Here is a 9439-nt window from a genome sequence, read left to right on the forward strand (position 1 = left end):
AAGGAAAGCCACAAGCACGGGGAAAACACGCAAACTCACAGACAGAATTCGAACCCCAACCCTGGAGGGTTGTATATAAAACCAATAAAAGATACAAATATAATAAAGTGATTTGATATAAGAATTAAAACTACCATTTTGGAAGTGGACGTAAATTACAGTCCTCTTAAAATTTACTATGTAGTAATTACAGTGTAATGATTTGATACTACTTCCAAAAGTACTTTTTACTAACCTCCCTTTAGTAAAACATTTAGTGCTTAATTCCAGATATATATCATTTCGCCCAAACTAACACACTGTACGTTTAACACATTGTAAATTGATTCCTGTTATCACTTGTATTACAGCCACTATAATCAGCTGTTCTGTCACAAGCCTTAACTTTTTCCTGTCTTGAGGTCGGCTAGTAAACTTAAAACTGCAGCTTATGGTGTACCGGCTCCCGGGGGTTGCATGGAGCCTATTCCAGGAGACTTTTAGCCTGAGGTGGGGTCCATCTTGGACAGGCTGCCAATCCACTGTAGGGCACCTCTTAATTCAGTCACATGTAATACTGTATGTGTGATTGGATGTTGTTATGGAAGCTAGATTAGAACACAAGCACAATAAATTGCAATTATGATTTCCAATACGAGTGAACTTCTGTCCAACATTTACCAATCAATCAGAGTCAAGCTTTTAAAAGATCTGCGATATAAGAATAAATTAGTTACACACCACTATAGATGGCTATGCACACTACTCTAATGATACTGTATAATTACCATTATAATTACTGAAATTTTTCACGGGCAGATAATCAAGGCCATGTTTATTATTCTTTTTATTTTTAAGACTTAACAAGTGGCCATAATGGCTGTAATGATTTTTACAAATGAAAAAAAAAAACAGGTGGTAATACAGGTGAAGGTAACTTCATCATTATGTGACAATAAAGCAATAATTTGTGGAGTTTTTTTTTCCCTTGAGCTTTTTCCCTTTCTCGGGAGTGCATGCTACTGGCACAGAGTTTTATGCAGATTGCCCTTCTTGCCCCAAGCCACCCATTTTTCCAAGCTTGGGATTGGCACTGATGATGCCCTGCATACCAGTGGCTGGATATTATATATGGACTATATATGGACTGTAGGGTTAGAACCCCCCACCCATCTGATCAGCAACCCAGAGCATTAAACTCATGAGCCATCACTGCCCCTTTGTGTTTTTATAATGGAATAAAAAAAAACATTTTGACCAACCTGTTTTTTTTAGCACAGTGCTATATTTAGCTGCCGACCTTTTGTTGTTAACTAACATGTTACCAACAATGTTAGAAAATGAGGAAAACAAACTTTAGTTCTGGTTTGCTACCTGAAACCTAATCTCATTTGCTTGTTAAAATGTAAACAAACCAAATTGTGAAATGTTTAGCCCAACATTGATTTGTTGTGAAAACCTGACTAGCAAAATTAGCCATTAGCAAAACTTGTTGTTGTTAGTCTTTTAGCTGCTTCCAGCGAGGGGTCGCCACAGCGGACCATCTGATCTGCACACAACTTGGCACAGGTTTTATGCACTTATTTTAACTTTTAATCACTAAAATTCTCTAAGCTTTAACTTATTGCTATTTCTTTAGCACAATACTATATTTAGCTGGCTATGTTTTGTTGCTAACTAGCATGGCTTTTGTCAATAAAGAAATCAGACTTGCTGCTGGTTTACACTAAACCTGACCTAGATTGCTAGTTAGGATGTAGACAAATCTCGTTATGTAATTTCGAGTCCAACATAACTTGGCACAGGTTTTACACCAGGTGCCATTCCTGACGCGACTATTCAACTTGGGTCCGGCACTGCATCCAGTGGCAGGGGTTTGAACATTGGTTGGGAATTGAAGCTGGGCCTTCCGCATGGCGGGAGGTGATTGGGAAGGTGATTTTTAAAACTGTTTGAATCTTAGATGATGGAAATGCTACCTGTTTCTTTTTCACTCCAGATGCAAACAGCTTCATTTGTTCATTAAGCGTCTTGACTAATACAATCCTGTATTGTGTTCCATTCAAAATCACAATGTGATCATCTGGAAGGACATGTGTTGAGCATTAAGCCAAAGAAAATCAGCAATTACTACTGAAAAGGGAAAAGGAAAGGAAGGAAAGAGATGACTTGTCAGGACAAAGGTCAAAATCCTGCTCCGCAAACACTGGTAATTAAACTAATGATGCCAGGCGTGTGTGCAGCATTAAGCAGCTAAAATGGAGTAAAGATTGGTTAATTAAGGGTTGAGAACCTGATGTAATTAGCAGCCGGGCCAAGATTAGTGGCTGTCGATGATCTTGCCTGAGTTTTGCAGGTAATAGAGTTATCATGGGGGGAGATGGGTGGAAGAGGAGGGCTCCAGCAGTGTTACATTGCGTTTCGGAATAAACAAAAACAAATTAGCAGCGTCGGCCCGATAATGGGTTATCTTGTCAGACCCTGACAGAAATCCATGCCCTATAACACAGTGTTAATTTTATGCACCACTGACGAGCACCGTCACAATCAATATAGCTACTATAAAGTAAGGAGGCCATCAATCCATGTTGAGGACAGGAAGAGGAAGAGATTTTTCTTGCTTTGGTGCTGTGTTTGTAGAGTTTACAATTAGCACATTATCTTCTGGAAGAGAGTTTCCTCCTAACGAAAGCACAAAAGAACTACTTTATAAAGATGGCAGTGATACGAATCCCTTTCCTGGCTGGCCATGAGAAAATGTAGAAAGAGTTATGAATATGTTTTATGAGTTACTGTACATCGTATATATTCAATTCATTTTATTAGGCATCCAATAAGAACCCACTATAAAAAAATATACACTGTAAAAAAAAAAATGAAGAAACGTTTTTGAAAAGTTATTTTAAGTAAGTATCCAGTATCCTTTCATTAATATTTTCTTTTACATTATTTACTGTATTTTTTCTTTTACATTATTTACTGTATTTATATACTGTACATACTGTACACACACACATATATATGAACAGAGCGAGAGTGTTACACAGCCCTGGGATAGTACATGAGTAGATGAAAAGTTTTTAAAAAATAATACATTATATTGGTTTAAAAACATAAATTTTTATTATAAAAGTCATTTCAGATCATTTATATTAAGTTAATTCAAGTGCATGTATACTGACTATTTATAGGGAGTCACCTATGCTGTCATAGTTAGTCATGCCGGAGTCCCTGATTGCAATCTGTACTGAATATACATTCACCTTATACATTATGTGACTGTGACCATACCAATCTCTCTTTCTCTTCTCTTTTCTCTCTCTCTCTCTCTATCTTTCTCTCTCTGGCACTCCTGAGTTGCCAATGATCCAGACCCCCTCTGACCTCTGGACCTGCCTAAATGATCCTGGTGGCCCGCTTCTAATCGGAGATGTGGTCTGCTTGGGATGCGCGTGGTGACTAGGAACGGTCCCACTTTACCATGAAGACGGTCCTGGACCTAGCTAATGCAGACAGCTGTTCTTTGAGGATTTGTGACTGCAGTTGCTCAAAAGTTCAGAACTGGAATTTCTACAGTTTTGTACCTGAGCCCCCATGAAACTGGACTCCATATTTAAATACAATATATATAAATACATATAACTTAAATACATTAACCGTTACATTGAACTTCCAGCAGTCTAACACACAGTATGACTGCAAAACAATTCCTGCTATCCGTTATCACCCAAATGAGGATGGGTTCCCTATTGAGTCTGGTCCTTCTCAAGGTTCTTGCTATTGCCATCAGCTTGCTTATCAGAGACAATCTGATTATTTAGATTCATGCACATTTCATATTCATTTACATTATTCTTTTTTGATTCTGTAAAACTGCTTTGCGAGAAAATTTAATTGAATTGACCCTAAAAAATCCATAATGTTCATCATCATAATGTAAAAAAAACTCATCTTAGTGACTTTAAAGCAGTTGATGGTTTGAAAAAAAAGGTATTTTTTCCACTTCATTTTCAGCTTCTAGTTTCATTGAGTTTGTGCCCGTCAGATGCTTGTTCTTGACTGACAGGATTCCACCTAAAGGTTTGGTGTATTGGGAATTCTCGGTTCACATCGGTTGTAATATAGACTTCTCTTCTGCTTCAGAAATAGACTTCTGTCTTTTCATTCTCGCATCTCTCTCATCAACAAGGTGTTTTAGTATGCAGACCCTCAGCACATAGAATTCTTTTTCTTTTTTTTTTTTTTTTTGCCATTAAACAAGAAAACCTTGTTACATCAGGGACGCATTCATCAGTGTCAATACATCACCAAAATTACAGCTGTGCATCCTGACCTATGAACATCTGGCCCCTTAGTTCTTAAAAATAATGAGACAATGTGATTTGATTGACTAACCACTATCCTCTTGATGTTAATGGATTAGCTGTAACCCTACCCATGGTCATTCTTGGAAATACCAAATACCAATATAACACTGCAACATTATTTCTTTATTTTTCTGATTGCATCTTGATCATAAAATTCCGCTAACTGATCAACTCGATACTGTATCAAATACTTAAAGCCAAGCGGCAACGTGAGAACATCAGTATTCATTTATAGCTTTGTGTATATGATCAGATAGCTAAGTGACCTCAGTTTGTGGTTCACTACATCCATCATGCATCCTAAATAGACCTCCAGTGCATTAAAGTGGTCATGTGACCAGAGGGTCAGATTACTCATGCCTGAGGTCATTTTTGAGCTGGTAATCCTAATGCAGATTTACAAGTAAATCTGTGGATTTGAAAATACAGGAAATTCTGCTAGTGCTCCTTAAATTCTGTATATGTAGGGTTTTTTGAATAGTTTATACTTAAATGATTCAGATCATCAGTATTTATTGTTCTTGTAACTAGCCGCCACTCTTGGCCAGGACTCCCTGGAAGAAGAGTTACTGTAACTCAATGGGATCTTCCTGGTTAAATAAAGGTTAAATAAAAATAAATAAAATAAAATCAGACAAATTGTAATATTACATGAAGATAAATTAAATTAAAAGAAAAAAAGCTGTCCAACCCTACCTATGTGAAAAACTATCTGGCCCACCACCCTCCCTCTCAGCTAAATCATAAATGAACTGTGATTAGCCACATTTTTACTGCCAGACCTGTTGAATCATGAAATCACTTAAATAGGAACTATTTGACAGGGTCACGCGTGCTAAATGATTTCAAATCATGCTGTGATCTAAAGAGAACTGTGGCACTGTATATTAGTGTGTGTGTGTGTGTGTGTGTGTGTGTGTGTTTGTGTGTGCGTGTGTGTGTGTGTGTGTGTGTGAAGAAGTCAAAAGTAACGCAAAAAGTGAACACATGTCTTAGTTGCCGATCTCTGTTTTCTTATTGCCATCGAATGAACGATGAACTTTCACCCCAGGAGTAAAATTTCCCACCAAAATCACCTCCTAGCTGTCAGGTGTGATTAGCTCAGCTGATCTGAACAGACTGGATCATGTTGTGTCAATACCAATTAGCAACTTCAGCATATATCTGTACCGCAATAAGCCAGCCATAGCAATTAATCGGCCTCTCACTGCATTACAGATGCAACAGTTAACACTGTATTTATTTGCCTGGACCTTCTGTGGGATTTTAAGCGTTAAAATGCTGCCACATAGATAATTGCATAACTGCATAAAAGTGTAAATTCCTAATAAATTATCAGGATAATCAAATTTCACATGAGTGACTTGCTATTTGCTACATGCAAGAAAATTCTAGGATCCCATGGTTTTATTGCATATTCTGTTTTGTGCTGTACAGAGAACCCTCAAGGGCTTGTTGGTTGTTTTGAGGCAACCTAGGTTCAAAAATACTACAATGCCTTCCCATAATAAATGTTGCACACTATAATTTAATTCGACCATCTTTAGCTTGGATAATGGCATGCAACATCTTGTCTAATTGTGGACATGATTCCTCATGCTCCCAGAAGCATTCTTTCACAGTTCGAGTCCTGGAATATGCCTTAGCCATTGTTGGGATAGCCTGATCATTCAGTACATTCAGGTCGTGAGCTGACTTCATTTTATTGCCGCATAGCATTGCTGAGTCTAGACCTGAGCAACTGAAGCAACCTCAGATCATAACACTGCCTCCAGATGCTTGTACAGTGGGCACTATATTGTCCTTCGGGGTTTTTTTCTGATCACATTTTTTCTGCAAAGTTGACGGTTCACTATCCTTACAGATTTTAATAATGTATTAGACCGTGCATAACCCAATTTAAATCATTGTAATGTTTCCTTTGCTTGCTAAAGACCAATAATTCGACACCTAAAAATGAACCCTTAAAAATCCAATAAGAGACCCTATTTTTTAAAGAATAATGCTTTGTCTCAGGATCGAACTAGGCAACAACACAGAGCATGTTTAAATCACATGTGAGGATTGCCTGGACTGTTGAGTATGACACGCCAACAAAGGCAGCAATGTTGTTGATCGTTCTCCAATGATCATCATGCATAAGTTGCTGCATTTTTTGGGGTTGAGCTAATTGAAGGTCTTCCTGATCTCTTTGCAACTCATTGCAGCATCGCTGTAACATCCCGAATCATGTCGAACGTCTCTGTGAGAGATTTGCCCATTTCACCCCGAATTTCACGTTTGTTTTTTGTTTGAACTTGCTGTCCATGATAGCACCAGTTGCACAGTTTCCGATGTACACAGGACAATGCCTTTTGGCAAACCTACTTAAGATAGTCAGCGCTCCCTGTGATTGTGCATGCAGCCTCGTGCTGACTCTTAAAACTTTTTGATACCACCTTATATGTTTCATATATCATTATTTGTTTTATTTAATCTATTCTATTATCAAAGTCTTTACTCATTAAAGTATATATGATGCCGCGAGTTTCACAGACTGGAATTCCAGTGTGATTTGGAGCAGATAAAGTATAATCTCAAATTCTGAAATACCACCACACATCAATTTTCATTAAAGAATATTACTTAATGACAGAAGATGAACATTTTCTAAAATAGCAGGGTTAGTTATTATGTTTGCCTGTTACATCATGTTTTTTACCAAGGAAATTCTCATGAAAGGCATTTAAATATTCTTCACACATTATTTGTGTCTGTAGGGTTGAACAAAAAAAAAAATATGTGCCCATGTCACCTTATGTGCCAAAACAAATTAGTCTGCGGACCACACCAGTTTCACTTATATTTTAAACTTTTGTTCTCATGTTTATGAAATAAAGTAAAAAATATATAAAAACTCTTTTCCTAAAAAAAAAGAAAAAAAAGAAAAGTCGGCCTGGATCCAGTCACTTTAACGTGCCTTGGGCTCATGGTCAGATGAAGTCACCAGTTAGATTTATTACAATAGCAAAAGGAAGGAGCAGTTCAAAGGCAACTCGAGAGCGCAATTTATCATGCTCTATACACTAAATACTTTAGTTTACTACGTTTACCATTTAAAGAGCAAAGATATAAATGGATTCTGGCTTGTAAAATATTAGATTATTAAAGGAGAGATGAAATAAGCTAGTTGGCTATAAAATTGATGTACAAGAATGCATCAAGCGCTTACATTTTTATTATAATAGGAAGTTAAGGTAAGTTTTTAAAATTTCTAATATGCTGGTATTATAATAAAACAGCCCATGCTTCATCTTACACTGGCAGCAAAAACCTATAAACTACATTTTTCCAACCATCTAGTCTTTTTTCTTTCTTTAATAAAAAACTTATTTTTTTGTTTTCTAATAAAAAAAAAATAAATTATTCTGGACCACATTGTTTTATTTTGACAGTTATTAACAAGTAAAGTACAGTATATTGACAAGCCACATTGCAGTATTACTACTGATCAATAAAGGTCTGTGGCTTAAAGCTTGACAGCCACAAAACTTTTTTTTTCAAGAAATTAAATTCCATTCGATTCAAGTTGTTTTTAAATTATCATTAATTTATTTCTACATTTATATAGTGTATGTCTAATATTTTTATGCATGCATGGTACATATTAGTAAATTAGCATGTGTTGCATGTATGGTCTGTATTCAGAAATATTGAAATTTTTGTCATTTGTAAAGGAAAATATATTTAAAAATATGTAAACGTGCATGAGGGACATTTCCCACAAGGACAGGAATGAGGATATATATGATAGTTTTGACCTTGTAAGGACATTTTTGGCAGCTTAACTTTTTTTTTTTTTTACTTTTTTTTTTTTTTTAAAGCTAACAGACTTCCTTTTGGTAAAAGAGCTTCCTTTTGGTTTCCTTTTGGTTACTGGGGTTAAGGTTAATTATTTGTGCCCCAGACATTTAGGTATTAGGAGGTGATAACATTCACAGCTGGCGTGACTTGGCTTGCTGTGTGCAAAGAAACGTCATTGCAACTTCCACATGCAAATATTCATTGTTAGGTGAAACCCAAGAGAAATAAATGACTCATTTTAAACTCTCACAGCAACCACTGTCTGCTATTTCTACAAGCCTCAAAAAACGTTTACCAAGAATTAAACAACGTGACTCTAAAATACTCTGGGAAATAGAAATCAGCCGGTGTTCATCGTCTGAGATCAGTGTGAAATATAAATAGATTTTGGACATTTTTGTAAAGACATGAATGCATTTTTTTTTCATGTTTGGTAAGATAATGATATCTGACTCTAAATGTCATTTGATTGCTCTAATGGCTATACCCACATCCTCACATTGGCCATTATGATTATATGTACTGTATATATTGCTCCAGAGTCTTAAATTAATATATCTACATGTATAACACCCATTTCATTCCAGTGCCTGTTGTATTCCAACACAACCACACCTCAGTCAGATGGATGCCAAAAACAGTGATAGTAGTACGTCAATAAAAATGTAAAACTTGACCATGTCAGTTGAAAAGAAAAGAGTTGAGTGTGCAAACGAAGGGGTTCGATCCTGCCGTTACTGGCAGACGTTGTCAGGTTTGCTTCCATCCATAAAATTTCAAAGACAGTAGTCCATAAGAACAAGGTCAAGCAGCAGACATTGGGAAATACTGAGCAACAGACTGGTAGAGGGCGAAAATATGACTCTCCACTGACCTGGGTGAAGTCATGCGAATGTCACCCAACAACCAATGGATGACTGCAAAAAAGTTACCTACAAAAACGGTGGCAAATGACAGCCTGGGTGAAGTTCACGGCGAGGTCACTTCGAAACGGGTTAGAGACAGGGCTGAAGACATGCAAAGCTAGTAATAAGCAAAAAAAAAGGGTCAGGTCAAGGTTTGCAAAAAAGTCCATAAGTATTGCACCGTTGAGGTCATCGTCCAATTTTTAGCTCTGGACAGCACCTGGTCGTCTTATGGTTAGACGGAGATCTGGAAATGCTTACAAGCCACAAGCCCTGTATGCGCTGTAGGTGAAATTTGTTGGAGGATTGGTGATGATCTGACGATGCTCAACAAGGGGGAAATTG

This window comes from Clarias gariepinus, chromosome 21 (genome assembly GCF_024256425.1).
Source record: "Clarias gariepinus isolate MV-2021 ecotype Netherlands chromosome 21, CGAR_prim_01v2, whole genome shotgun sequence".
Lineage (NCBI taxonomy): Eukaryota > Metazoa > Chordata > Actinopteri > Siluriformes > Clariidae > Clarias > Clarias gariepinus.